The sequence below is a fragment of the Quercus suber genome, unplaced genomic scaffold (genome assembly GCF_002906115.3).
Source record: "Quercus suber isolate HL8 unplaced genomic scaffold, Cork oak 2.0 scaffold_141, whole genome shotgun sequence".
NCBI classification, from domain to species: domain Eukaryota; kingdom Viridiplantae; phylum Streptophyta; class Magnoliopsida; order Fagales; family Fagaceae; genus Quercus; species Quercus suber.
The window spans coordinates 1,126,708-1,142,389 of NW_027069602.1; positions in this window are offsets into that span (position 1 = coordinate 1,126,708).

Consider the following 15,682-nt stretch of genomic DNA (forward strand, 5'->3'; position numbering starts at 1 on the left):
ATGTTTTAAGTATCAGTAAATAAATTTTATTGAGAAATTCTGTGTATTCTACTTGAGTGTGGTGACAAAGTATTTGTTAATTTCTTCTTGAGTGTTTAATTTATTATTCTAACAAAACTTCTACAATCATAAATTAATCTTAACACATATTTTTGTACATCTAGTTTCATATATATATATATATATATATATATATCACTTGATTTCTGTTCGTCCAAATTGCCCAGGAATTCCCGAGGACTAAAATATCATATCTAGTAATTAGCATTGACATTATTATAACAAAAATAGTTGCATCTAAGAACATTTCGAGATTATACGTAAGAATAAACATGGTTGTACGTCCACCTTGTTTCTCAACAATTATTATGTTATTTTTAAATTTATTGTAACACGTAGCATCAAGATTCAAAACAATTACTACACCGTCGTGCATTCTTGCCGCGATGGTCACTCTACAAGTATAAGTGTTTGTGGGGGTGTGGGAGGTAAGGGTCTGAGTTCAAGTCTCTAGGAGAGAACTTCACACACATATACACTTAGATTAATTTAAAATAGAATTTCTATCTTGTATTAAAAATAATAATAAATAAAAATAAGGGTAGAAGAATGTAATTTGTCATATTTATTAGTAAGATATATAATATGTAGCAGCCATTCTAATTTTCTGTTAATAAATTCATGTTTTTGGTAATCAACATGATGATGCTCAAATCATCAGCCAAAATGATCATCCAGGAAGGAAGTCGTCCACAGCCAACCTGATTAGGTAACAAGGGTGAAAGGAAGACGTGTGGGTCATCAGTGTGGTGCCTGTCACAAAGCCTCTGATGCCAAAGTTAGAATGGCTAGAATAAAAGGAGAAGTAATAGAATATCTAAGTGTTTGAACCAGAGTTTTTGTGTGTGTACCTTTGTAGGTGTGAGGCATCTATATATGTACCTGCCTCTTTTATCTAGTCGTTGGGGGAGTGCTGTTAATGGAGGATTGAATGGGTTATTTGTAACGCTTCCCTGAGATGTTAATGGGAGGGTCTTCGGTGCTCCAACGCTAAAGAGATTTGTTGCGACCCTGTAACGTACGCCTGTCATGTATGAGTTGGCAGGCCCTCTCTTCATCCAATGGGTTCGAACGGTGACGGAGTGGAATGAATTCTTTGTCTGTTGGTCCCTTGTCTAGACGAGGAGGTTGCCTGAGGGAATTATGGTCGTCCATCAACTGCCCCCCTATTCCAAGGTTGTCCAATTTGGAAACGGCCATGGAATGTGGTGAGTTCCCCTATCTCCCTTTTCTTCTTCTTCTTCTTCTTCTTTTCTATTTTTTTCTTTTCCGGTTATGGCGCTTTGGGTTTGCCTTTCCATAGTTATTACCTTGTGGCGGCGTGGCGTCTATCATGGCCACGTGTCACCTCAAGATTGGTTGTGGGGTCCTTGGTTCCTACAAAACTTTTCAATTTCCCACATTTTTTGAGGCGCTTCCTTTTTAAACCTTTGGTGTTTTCTCTCCACGCCTATTTTTGCAAAATTCCAATCATCTTGTGTTTCCTTGCTCCGAGTCTTCAGCTTCCTTTGGGATTCGCCGCTGCGATTTCTGCGCCCATCTTTTCTATCTTTTAGTTTCGCTTCCTTTTTCAGGTACTCCCCTTTACTTTTCTTTTTTTCCTTTCTAAGCTTCCTTTTTTCTAAGCTTTGTTCCCTTTTTGAAACCTTGCTTTTTCTGTTTCTTTTTTATGGACTATTCTGGTATTAGGTGCACTTCTCCCTCAATTACCTTCTTTTTTGCCCGCTTAGGTGCATTTATAAACTATTCTAGGGACCTTTACCCACCGATTAAGGATTTCGCCCTAGGTGATAGTAGTCTGAGTCTAGTGTTGGGTGAGATATACCCATTGTTGTGTGAGTCCCTAAGTTGGTTTGAGTCGGTGCGAGGGGTGCTAAGGAGGGAAAAAATGAGTTTTGAGGTTAAATCCGGTGATTTAGGGGCTATCTTATCATCCAGCACTAGTATGGGTGAGGTTGAGATGAATACAGCTATCTCCAGGCCTTTGTCTTCCCGTCCATCCATCCTAGCCTCTCCGCGGTCTTTCTATGCCCTTTAAGAGGAGTATTCTTTGAATGAGGATACCTTCTTTAGATTTAGGGATAGATTCTAGTTTCCCGAGGAGACCAGGGTTTGTCTCCCTAAGAAAGGTGAGAAATCCTGTGCTTTTGCCCATAGGGAGGTTTGCTTCTATGAGGCTGCCTTCCTATGTGGCCTTAGGTTCCCCGTCCATCCATTCATAATAGAGCTCCTTCATCATTTAAATATAGCCCCAGGAAAACTTATACCAAATTCTTGGAGGATCGTTATAAGTTGTATGGTGATCTGGACGATCATAGCTGATGGTGATATGATTACACTAAACAAGCTTGTCCACCTTTACCGTCTAAAGACCCTTGGGATAGAAGGTTTCGACTCATCGCCAATTTGCCTTTGTCCTTCCGTTATTGGAAGTCAAGGTACTTCTTTGTGTCAGGTGACGGTTGGGAGACCCTCTCTGACGACCTCTGGAGGGATGTCCCTAGGCTGCTATGTCGGTGGGAGACCTTTGTAGTTGGTGCGTTTGCTTTGCATTTTTCTCTTTATTTATTTATTTATTTATTTTTTATCTTTTTCTTTCGTTTATTTGCTAGGTTCATCCATCATGACCTTGTGGTTTATTTATTTATTATTATTATTTTTTTACAGTCAAAGATCGTCCAGAGTTGGAGAGCAGGTTTACAGAGCGTCTTCGTGCAACCATTAAGTACGCGAGCACTATTAATGACTTTGACGATTTGGTGGATCCTAGGACCTTAGCCCGTCACTGCCTAGGACTAGAACCTTCCCATTACGTCCTTCGTGCTATTTGCTGTGAAGAAAAAAGTAAGTTTCTTTGGGACGAGAGTAGATCATCCATCTTTCCTTTTCTTTTCTCATTCTTCTATTTTCCTACTTAACTCCACTATTTTTCTTCTTTGCAGAAATGACAACCAAGTTTAATCAAGAGTTTTATGCCCGGAGTAAGGCAAAGAAAAATGAACCCCTTTCCAGCATTGGCCAGCGCAGGTTGAGGTTGACTGATAGAGAGAAAGAGAAAGAGGAGGAGGTCGCAGAAAAGGGCTCGTCTGCCCTAGCCTTGGATGAGGGTTGGGTAGCTTCCCCGGCCTTATCTGTTGAGAAGATTAGTCCTCATCATAAGAAGCGCAAGTCGAGTGAGAAGGGCAAGTAGAAAGTAGGTGCCAGCGTTTGGGCTGACGCTGAAATGGCGTTGGCTCGAGCGAACGAAATGGTTACTCTTAAGGAACTGAAGGAGATCTCCGGTATTCCGTCTCTCGAGATGGTGAACCGCCACGTTCACAAACTCGTCTAAGTAACTTTACTTCATCTTTTTCTTTTTCCCTTGCTCTTCTTTTTAAATACTAAAAATATCAATTGCTAACGCTGCATCCTTGAATGCCAGGTGTTGGGGGAGGCAATGCATATTACTTCCTAATATTTGGCGAGTAAGGAGAAGGTCGTCATGGCCACTTCAAAGGTAGAGGCATTGGAAGCTAAGGCCTCTAGTTTAAGGAAAGACTTGATCGTGGAGATGGATGAAAATAACTCATCCAAGGAAAAAATAAAGGCTTTAACTGAAGAGTTGGATTCCGAGAAGCAGTTGGTGAAGCAGAGAGACGAGCTCTTGGCGACGGTTGGCCAAAAAATGAAGAACGCCGTGGCGAAGGCCGTCTATGCTTTTCAGTCAACGAATGATTACAATGCCATATTGTTTGGCTGGTACTATAAGGGGTTTGAGTTGCTCAAGAGGTACTTGGTGAAACACAGTCCAGGAGTAGACTTGGAGGACCTGGATTTTGAAGCTGTGGATAAGGAGATTGAAGCGGATGAGGATGCCTAGGCATCCCAGGCTGCTTCTACTACTGGTGATGATCCCCTTGAACCCGAGAAAGATGGGAATGATGTTCCTACAGCATAGTCTTACTGTTTTTTTTTTTTTTTGGAATGCCCTGCCAGTTTTAGGGCTTATGGACGATCAATCTTTTTGTGCCTTGCTTGTTTTTGGGGCTTTTGAACAATCCATAACTTCTTATATACATATATATATGTATGCTGATTTACCTTGTGTTCATGTTGCTTGTGAGTGCTTCTCTTTTTTGCTTTTCATCACCCTTTAGAGAAATATCTATGTTTCTTGTCGTCTATTGTGAACTTAAAGAAATATTTGTGAAAAGTAATAGTTCATCCACTGACCTTGTCAGGCTAGTCTAATCTCTTTATCATCCATTGGGGACTTAACGAATTTTGTTATTCCTTAGTGGACAACCTTCTTCCGTCCTGGGGGTTTCTCGGTGTGAATTCGTACATCTTGTCGTCCATTGTTTGGACGATGTACATCAATCTAAGGAATCTTATTGCCTTTTGTTTGGACGATGTACATCCCCTTAAGGAATTTTATGGTCTTTTGTTTGGACGACGTACACCCTCTTAAGGAATTTTATCGTCTTTTGCTTGGACGACGTACATCCTCATAAGAAATGTTATCATCTTTTGTTTGGACGACATACATCCTTTTAAGGAATTTTATCGTTTTTTTTTTTGGACAATGTACATCATCTTAAGGAATCTTATCGTCTCTTGTTTGGACAACATACATCCCTTTAAGGAATTTTATCGTCTTTTATTTAGACGATGTACATCCTCTTAAGGAATCTTATTGTCTCCTGTTTGGAAGACATACATCCCCTTAAGGAATTTTATTGTCTTTTATTCGGACGATGTACATCCATTTAAGAAATCTTACCGTCTCTTATTTAGACGACGTACATCCCCTTAAGGAATTTTATCATCTTTTGTTTCATTGAAACGATTTACACCTGTAGGAAGGATCTCATCATTTCAACTTGATCGTAGTTTTTGCATCCGGATGAAGGTTTTAGTTTGGACATGGAAAAGATAGTCAGAATACATCAATTGCTGAATGATACGTTTGATTTCTTTCTATAACAAGAAAATGTTCAAGGCATTGCTGACTGCTTACAATTGGACTATAATTCTTATTCATAATACCTCTTTAAGTGTTCAACATTCCATGGATGAGGTAGCCTATTCCCTTCCAAATCTTCCAGATGATAGCTTCCTTGGTGAGTGTAGTGGACGACCTTGTAGGGTCCTTCCCAGATAGGTCCTAATTTGCCTTGTGCTGGGTCCTTTGTTGCAGAAGTCACTTTTTGTAGGATGGGGTCTCCAACGTTGAATCTTTTAAGCGTTACCCTTTGGTTGTAGTACTCAGCCATCTTCTGCTGGTATTTGGCCATTCTCTAAGAGGCTTGGTCTCTGACTTCATCCAAACAGTCCAGGTTTAGCTTCAGTTGATCGTCGTTGCTTTGTTCATCAAAGAACTCCCTCCTGAGGCTGGTAAGTCCTATTTCGACGGGGATGACTGCTTCTGTGCCATAAGTTAAGTTGAAAGACGTCTCTCCTGTTGGGGTTCTTGTTGTGGTCCTGTAAGCCTATAGAACGCTCGATAACTCTTTTGGCCATGCTCCTTTCGCCCCTATTAACCAGGTCTTGATGATCTTTAGCAAGGTTCGGTTTGTTACTTCTATCTATATATTGGCTTGAGGATGTCCCGAGGATGAATATTTGTTCTTAATGCCCAGGCTTGAGCAAAACGATCCGAATCCGTGATTGTCGAATTGACGACCATTATCTGATACGATCATCCTTGGGATATTTTTCCATACAAAACTCCGTACCTTTGCTTCTGTGATTGTTGCTAGTGCTTCTGCGTCCACCCACTTCGTGAAGTAGTCGATTGCAACGAGTAAGAACCTTACTTGCCTTTTTCCCTGTAGTAGGGGGCCTATAATGTCGATCCCCTATTGTGCAAATGGCCAAGGTGAAGAAATGGTCGTTATCTTCTCTCTTAGGACTCGCTGAACGTTTCCATACCTCTGGCAACTATCACATCTTTTGTCGAAATCTGTTGTGTCTTGTTACATTAGGGGCCAAATATATCTTGCCTTCATGATCTTTCTTACGAGGGACTTTACCCCCATGTGATCACCGCACATGCCCCTGCGAACCTCTTCCAGAACATACTTGGCCTCTTCCTCTTCAACACACCTTAAGTAAGGTTATGAAAAACCTCTTTTGTAAAGCTCGTCATTTAGCAATATAAACCGCGCAGCCTGCTTCTGGATCTTCTTGACTTTGTCAGGGTTTAGTGGTAACCGTCCATCCTTAAGATAAGATAGGATTGGACTCGTCCATCTTGCACATGCATGTATTGGGAAGGTTTGAAACTCCTAGATGCTGGGGGAGTTCTGTTCTTCCCATTTCCAATCAGTAATCTTTACCTAATTATCCGTAGACATGTTTTGAGCCACTTTATCGGCTTCAGTATTTTGATCTTGTGGAACCTGAACAAACTCTACATGATCAAAGTTGCTTACCAATTGGTTCGTCAACTTAAGGTACTTCTATATTCTTGTCTCTTTTGCTTTGAATTCTCCTTTGACTTGCCGTATGAAGAGTTGTGAATCACTCTTTAGCAAGGCGTTTTTAGCTCCAAGTGCGTGAGCTATCCTGAGCCCTGTCAGTATAGCATCGTACTATGCTTCGTTGTTGATTATGGAGAATTTAAGTTGGACTCCATACTTCAAACTATCCCCCTCGGGGGAAGTGATGACAATGCTTGCTCCACCTCTCTTCTGCGTGGATGATCAGTCCATATGGATCGTCTAAAGTTCTTCTTCGCTGTCTTCATGTTCAGTGGCAGTGAATTCTTTTATGAAGTTTGCTAGTGCCTAGGCTTTTGTGGCTGTTTAGAGGCGATATTCTTTATCAAATTGACTGAGCTCAATGGCCCACTGTACCATCTGTCCAACAGCCTCTGGTTTGTTCATGGCTTTCTTGATGGGCTGGTCCGTCATTACTATGATCGGGTTAGCCTAAAAGTATGGACGAAGTTTTCTGAAGGCTACTATTAAGGCGAAGGTAATCTTTTCTATCCTTAGGTATCGGGTTTCAGCTCCTTAGAAGGCCTAACTGATGTAATACACTGGGAGTTGGATCCTATTCTCTTCTCTTATCAAGGCTGGGCTAACTGTAGTTGTGGACACTATTAAGTAGAGGAATAAGTCTTCTCCTTCCTTGGACGGACTCAAGAGTGGCGAATTGCTTAGGTAACGCTTTAGCTCCTGGAATGCTGCCTCGCACTCGTCCGTCCAGACAAAAGCCTGCTTCAGGGTCTTGAAGAAAGGAATGCATTTGTCTATTGCTTTTGAGACAAACCTGTTGAGAGCTGCCACCCTTCCTATAAGAGATTGCATTTCTTTGATCGTCTTCGGGGAGGACATTTTGAGAATAACTCTCACCTTTTCAAGATTTGCTTCAATTACCCTCTGTGATACCATGAATCCAAGGAATTTCCCGGTGGAGACCCCAAAGGCACATTTGGATGGGTTCAACTTCATGCTATACTGTCTGAGCGTATTAAACGTCTCTTTAAGGTTGTCCAGGTGGTTCTCTTCTTCTTTACTCTTAACGAGCATATCGTCAATGTATACTTCCACATTCCTCCCAATCTGTTTGCTAAACATCTAGTTTACCAATCTTTGGCTGGTGATAAAGGCAGTCTTTTCCTGATCCTCTTCTGCCATTTGTATTTGGTTATACCCAGAGAAGGCGTCTATAAAGGTAAGAAGCTTGTGTTCGGCTGTCGAGTCCACAAGCTGGACAATCTGGGCTAGAGGGAAGTTGTCCTTCGGGCAAGTGTCATTCAAATCCATGAAGTCGACACACATTCTCCACTTTCTGTTTGCCTTTTTGACCATACGACGTTGGCTAACCACTCAGGATAGTAGACTTCCTTGATGAAGTTAGCAGTGAGCAACTTGTTCACTTTGTCCATGATTGCTTTGTTCCGTTCAGGAGCGAAAACTCTTCTTCTTTGCTGGACAGGCTTTTTCTCAGGGTCCACATTTAGGTGGTGTTGGATGATATTTACTGGTATGCCCGGCATATCTTCGTGACTCCACTCAAACATGTCCAGGTTATTTCTTAAGAAAAGGACAATTTCTTTCTTCGTCTGGGGGTTTAGACTCGTCCTCACTTGGGTTGTCTTGGTTGGATCTGCTTTGACCAACTTTATCGTCTCTAGTTTCTCGGTAATTTCTGGTGTCTTTTCTTCAATCACCCATGTAAGGTTTTCTTTTGAGACCAGGACTGCCTGATAACATTCTTGTGCTAGCACCTGGTCCCTCTTATTTCCCTAACTCCCTGTTCTGTTGGAAACTTCACCTTCGGGCAGTACATGGAAGTAGTTGCTTTCCAACGATTAAGGGTAGGCCTTCCTATAATCACATTGTAGGACGAAGGTGAGTCTACTACTAAGAAATTATGTTTATTAGTTACTTGGAGGGGTACGAGCCAGCTGTGACTGTCAGTGTTACTATTCCCCGAGGGTACACCTTGTCTCCATTAAAACTAGCGAGGGGGGGTTCGAATGGACGATATCTGCTGGAAGGCAGAAAGGTAGATGATATTTGCCGAGCTCCCATTGTCTACTAGAATCCTTCTGGTATTAAATCCTTCAATCATAAGCATAATAACCAACAGGTCATCATGAGGCTGTTTCACCCCTCTGGCATCTTCTTCTAAGAAATACATATCTTGGTTTGTCCGCCTTTGTTTTAGTGGAGGCATGCTGTGAACACTGTTCACTTGCCTCTAGTATGACTTCCTGAGGGACCTGAATGACCTTCCTGTAGACGGTCCCCCCTGTGATGGTCTTTATTTCTCCAATAGCACTCTGTGGACGAAGATGCATGTGGTCTTCGTCCTTCTGAGATCCTTCGCGTTGGTCCTTGTTACCATCCCTGAATTTATTGGAATCTCCCTTCTTTACAAATTTCTACAGCTTCCCTTTTCGTATAAGCTCTTCTATCTGTTCCTTCAGATCTCGACTGTCCTCTGTATAATGTTTGTGATTTTTGTGGAAACGATAATATTTCCTCTTGTCGCACACATTGGGTGACGAGTGTAATGGCCTAGGCCACTTGAGATAGTGGTCGACAGGCATCACCAAAGGTGTGAACTTTACTGCATGAGGGTTTTTGTCATCCTTTCATCTGTTCCCTTTAACATTCTATTGATCAGCTCGATCCCTTTTCTGTCCTCTTTGATTGTCTTCTTATTCTTTCTTTTTCTCCTTGGGTTTCTCTTTTCCCTCTATTGTCACCAGGGCGTCCTCAGCATTCATATACCTCTGTCATCTACTTCGTCCACCTCCAAAGTTCCTCGAGTGAAACGTGTTACATATGATCTCAAGGTTTCCTTCTCTCCTTGCTTGATGGAGAGCAAATGGACAGCTGCTCTTTGTGGACACTGCCCGCCTATGAAATGATGAAGGAAGGAATTGCCTAGCTGCTCGAAGTTATCAATGGACGATGTCGGTAGTTTAGTGAACCATTCCCTAGCCACCCCCTTGAGGGTAGTTGGGAAAGAGCGGCGTAGTATTTCGTCAGGAGGCTGTTGGAGACCCAAAGTTGTCTTGAAAGTGTTAAGGTGATCCAAAGGATCCTTCAATCTGTCAAATGGCTCAAGCTGGGGCAGACGAAATTTTGAGGGTACTGGGCATTCCTGGACCGCTAGGGTGAAGGGTAAGTCTATCTTCCTGACCATTCTGTCTAGATCCTGGTCCGTTTTCTCTTTGATAGCACTTCTCAGCTCGTCCATCTCTTTTCTCATTTCCCTGAGGAAATCTGAGTTTACCCTTTCTGGAGTGCTTGGTCGTTTTCTCTAGCTGTCTCCTTCATCGCCTCAATTGGTCTCCGAGCGATTATCTTCTTGTTGTAGTCGCTGCCTCATCTCCTGGTTCTACTTGGTAAGCTTTTCTACAGTGGCTGTGAGCGACTGAATTTGTAGAGCTAATGCTGCTAGATCTGGGTTAGCGTTGGATTCCATTTGGACTTGTAAGTTGAATGAAACAGTGCTTTTGGACTAAGTGCAAAAAGTCTTCCCCACAGACGACGCCAAACTAATGATGCTTAAATAGTCAGCCAAAATGATCGTTCAGGAAGGAAGTCATCCACAGCCAACCTGATTAGGTAAAAAGGGTGAAAGGAAGACGTGTGGGTCACTAGTGTGGTGCCTGTCACTGAGCCTCTGATGCTTAAACTAGAGTTTTTTTGTGTGTACCTTTGTAGGTGTGAGGTATTTGTATATATACCTACCTCTTTTTCCTAGCCATTGGGGAGTGCTGTTAATGGAGGCTTGAATGGGTTATTTGTAACACTTCCCTGAGATGTTAATGGGAGGGTCGTCGGTGCTCCAACAGTAAAGAGATTTATTACGACCCTGTAACGTACGCCTGTCATGTATGAGTTGGCAGGCCCTCTCTTCGTCCAATGGGTTCGAATGGTGATGGAGTGGAATGGGTTCTTTGTTTGTTGGTCCCTTGTTTGGACGAAGAGGTTGTCTGAGGGAATTATGGTCGTCCATCACAACTAATCATGCACTCTTTCATCCTGTCAATTTGTTTGCTCTTCGTGCTAAGTTATATGATAAAAAAATTTTAAACTTTGTTTAGTACTTTAGTATAGAATTAACCCATATTTTGCAAAATTAAAATGCAAATATGATGACATAATGCAATTCAAGGAAAAAAGGCTAGCTGATGGACCCTTTTTTTTAATAGGTGGACCCATTTTATGTGTATGTGGGCTGAACATGTGTGTGTGGGTTTATATCTTTAATCCAAAGTGGACCTAGACTAATGGTCTGTTTGGATTGAGGGAGAGGAATGGGGAGTAGAGTAAAGTAGATTTAGTACAAAATTTGCTTTTTTTTTTAGCCAACTCTATTTTACTCTCCTCCACTCTCTCTCCTTCCCCTAGGGGTGTGTCGGTTCGGTTTTAGTCGGTTTCTAAGTGTTCGCCAACTGAAACCGAAATTTTCGGTTTGTGAAATTCTCAACCGAAACTGATCAAAGCAATTGTAAATTAATCGATTTTGGTTGGATTTTGGTTTCGGTCAGTTTCGATGGGTTTTTTCGGTTTCCTTATCATTTATTTTCTAAGAAAGCAAACAAAGAAAAAAAATTAACAAACCCAGAAAATATTAACAAACCCAAAAACCCATAAAATATTAACAAATCCAAAAAAAATTAACAAACCCAAAAAATTAACAAACCCAGAAAATCCCTTTGCTTTCCCATGTTTTCTCACCACCCAAACACCAAGCACCAAGCAAAGTAACAAAAAAAGAAGAAGAAGAGAGAACGGCGAAGAAGCGTACCGGTGAAGCCAAACTCACAACCTTCTACCTTGAAACCCAGAAATCGCGAAAAACAAAACCCAAACACAGAAACCTTGAAACCCAAACATGAAGAACAAAACCCAAACTACGAACCCAGAAACCTTGAAACCCAAATAGAAACCCACAAAGAACAAAACCTAAACCACGAAGATAGAAAAATCAAACCAAAGAGGCGGCGACAGCGAAGGAGGTGGCGGCGACAACAGGGTTTGTTTATGTTTTCTCTCTAGATCTTTGGGTGGGTTTCTTGATTCTTGTTCTTGATTCTCTCTGAATCTTGTTCTTGGTGTTTGTTGGGTTTTTCATTTCTTGCTTCTTGATGTTTTCTCTCTTGATGTTGCCAATGGAAGTGAGAGAGAACAAAACCCAAACGCCCAGAAACCTTAAAACCCAAACATGAAGAACAAAACCCCAAATATATTAGACTTGAAGTGAGAGACAAATAATGAAAATAGGATTAATAGGGTTATAAAGCAAACACCAAAACGACGTAGTTTTGGTAATAAGGAGAGGTAAAAGGCTATTACTAAGGGTTGGACCTGGGCTGACTGGAGACAAGCGCGTGTCCTTGCCGCCAAGATACCAAGAACTTTGTTGAAATAATTTGTGCAAATTATTTTTTAATATATTTTGGTTTGGTTGGTTTGGTGTATTAGAATTTGCCACCGAAAACCGAACTGAAATTTTTAGTTTTTTATATAACAAACCCGAACCGAACGGAACCAAAACTGAATTGAAATTTTTGCATCAATTCGGTCGGTTTGAAGTGGTTTTTTTGGTTCGTCGGTTTTTTGCACACCCCTACCTTCCCCCTTCCATCCAAACAAGCTATAAGTGTATGTTTCAGATTTGGGTAGGCTATAAGAGCTGATGGGCCCAAGATCGAGAGCTGATGGGCAGGTGCTAGAGTATTGGACCATTGGACCAAGATGAGGCTAGCAAAAAAAAATGAACACGTCCACACACAAATGGATGGTTTTAGTATTATTTTGGTGTTCATTTTTTTGTTCTAGCCTCATCACACACCTGGCTGTATTAATAGTTGGCAAATGCCTAACACTACTGCACAAATGTAAAACCCTCAAATTTGGATGAATGACAAATTTTGACATGTGCCCAAAAAAGAAAAACCGTTTGAGTCTACATGTTCAGAAAGAGACTATTTTTTGTGTTCAAGGGAGTATTTTTTTTAATTTAAAATTTCAATCCTTTAAATTTTTAGTGTCCTAAACATAGGTTAGTTTGCACGCCCTTTAGGTTTAGTCAATTCATGGGTACATCACAACATATAATTTATACAATTTGATGGGATTTTATACATCAATGCCTTCACATAACTACTAATTAAATAACAAAAGAAAATTCAAATGCTATATTGAAGCAAATTTTACAATGTAGCTTACTTCAGAATTTTGAATTTGTTGAAAATCGAGCCTCATTATTGCATCATACGACTCATTGGAGAAAATTCAGTTATGTTATCTCGGTTATTTGAAGTTGCTTTTTAATGGTTAACATTCATCCCTTATAAATTGGTTTCATGCTATAACATTCATCCCTAATACATTGGTTTCATCCATAGCATGGGTCATTAAAATTGACTGAAATTTGGTGGCGGGTTTTATAATTGTGTTTAAAAGAAACCACCTTTATGTCTTGAACTTGAGAAATTAAGTTGTCTCACTTCATATTGAAGGATAATAAGACCAAATGAAAAGGAAAATACTTAAAAAGTGTCATAACTTTGGTAGAAGTTGAAGAATAAAAGAAATCACAAATCAAGTGTCATAACTCTAGTAGAAGATAAAGAATAAAAGATATCACAAATTAAGTTTATTTCCTGCAAGTTTAGCATTTACATTAGTCTGTGTTAATAAAAAAATGTATAAAATTTATACAATTTTGCTTAAAAATGACCTACATCAGTCTGTGTATAATTGTATAAATTTACAAGTTTACTATAATAACTATATAAATTTATATATATATATATATATATAGGAAACAAGATCCTGGCATTGATGTTCTACTAGGAAGCCAAGTTAGCCAACAATCATTGAGATAGTAGGGCGTTTGGTTAGAACTTAAGGTATATAAGGTCTATATATTCCTATGAATCTAATTTAAAATTTCACATATGGCTTTGTTTCTGTCTGTCCATATTGCCCAGGAATGATTGAGGGTTAAAAGATCACATGATTCACATACAAGAAAATAGACTTTAATAGAATAAACACAATTGCATGTCCACCCTTGTTTTTGAAAAATTATTATTGTTAAGGACATATTTTATATAATTGGTTAATTATTTGACAAAATGCACTTTACTTGTAATTGGGTAGATCTAGGATGAGTTTACTACTTCAAGAAACATGTTGTTCAAACCAAGTATTAAAGCCATGAAGATTGGACCAAGAAACAAATGAAGAAAAGCTGTTCATTAAAGCTCGATAGATACCTCTTCTCTTGAGATTTATGGGTTTGAACTCGATAGCTTCTCGACAAATAGGTTGATCCATCGAGCCAAAATCTTGTGCCCTCTGTCTGCTTGACACATCCTCGACAGATTTTCGATCCATCGAGGTCTTTGGGCTTCACCTTGATAGATTCCTTGATCTTTTGAATCCTTCTTGCATGCATTGTTTTTCACATGTTTTGCATCTATCTTTTATCTTGTCATCCATAGCATCTTGTTTTATTACATTCATGCATTTATATGAATTCCTTGTGCCCCCTTGAACATCTTTGATCATCTTTATGTTTCTTGGTTGAAGTTTTATAGCATCTTGTACCATTTGTCAATCATAACAAAAAGGGGGAGAAAATGTGGTTTCTTTTTAAAATTCTACATGTCAGGGAGAGAAATACATGCCTTTGTAATGGGCAGTTATGTTTCATCTTGTAAGGGGAAGTGTTTACATCCTTGTTGTTTTAGGAACTTCTTTTAGCTTCTTGTACACGGGTCTTGTAACCATCTTATTTACATACATCATGTGTTGTTTCTATATTTGATGATAATGTATGTGTTTCACTCTTTATCTCACATGTGTTGTTTCTTTTCTTTCTTTCTACACATGTTTCTTTATGTATGCAATCTATATTTCTGTTTCACACATGATGCCTTGATGAGTTTTGTTTAAGTGTTTTAGAAAGATAAGTTGTGAAAGTCTACCATGCTGTGAACTCTCTTCCTGCAAAGTTTTTCAAGAGTTTGTAGTAGTGATAGATTTATTTTGTAATACGAGTGATTTAAGACTTCTTTCATGATTATTTGTTTTGTTGTGATTTTGTTACGGATTGCCAAAAGGGAAGATTGTTAAGAACATATTTTATGTAATTGGCTAATCTTTTGACAAAATGCACTTTACTTGTAATTGGGTAGATCTAGGATGAGTTTAGTATTTCAAGAAACATGTTATTCAAGCCAATTATTAAAACCATGAAGATTGGACTAAGAAACAAGTGAAGAAAAGCTGTTCATTTAAAATCTCGACAAATACCTCGACAAAAACAGTATTTATTGAGACTTAATGAAGGAATCTTGACAGAAGCTGAATTTGTCGAGATTTACGAAATTAAAATTTCTAGATCTAATTTTCAGCTTATGCTGACATGTATGTGTAGGGTTTTTTTTACTCACAACCTTAGACATATATAAGGTTTATTTTAAAGGCCGTTATACATAGAGAACACGTGCAGAAAGTGACCTAGTGCCTTATTCTTTCTACAAGAAGTTACTGCATCTTTTGCACCTTAGGATTTTGTAACTTTTTATCTTTATTGCTGATGAAGTGAAGAACTTTGTAGATAACAACATCTTCAAGTTGCTGGAGTTAGTCACGTACTGGGATTCGTGCAAAGGAGTTAGTCACCTATTGAGATCCATGCATCATTGGTGGCGTTCATATCCTAGAGACTTCAAAAGTTCTGAAGCGGTAGAAGGTTTCTGCTGTAAGTTCATCTACGGGGTTTGTAGAATCTAGGAACAAAGGTTTTATACTAGATCTAAAACTTCTCTTTACTATAATGAATTGCTTTTTGGGAAGGTTTCCCCTTAGGTTTTTTATTGCGAAACTAGTTTATTTCATTGGTTTTTCTGGATCATCATATCTTGTCTTATTTACTATTTTGCTGTGCATAGTATTGACATGATATTAATGTTTATGTGTTTTAAGAAGGTTTATTCATAATAAATCTAATTAATAACTTGGGTTTAAAACTTGTTAATTCTATCAACTGAGGCCTAAATTTCCCAACAATTATATTATTTTAAAATTTCTTGTCACACAGCATCAAGAAGCTTAAAACTACCAATGATGTACAATACCATGCATAGGCG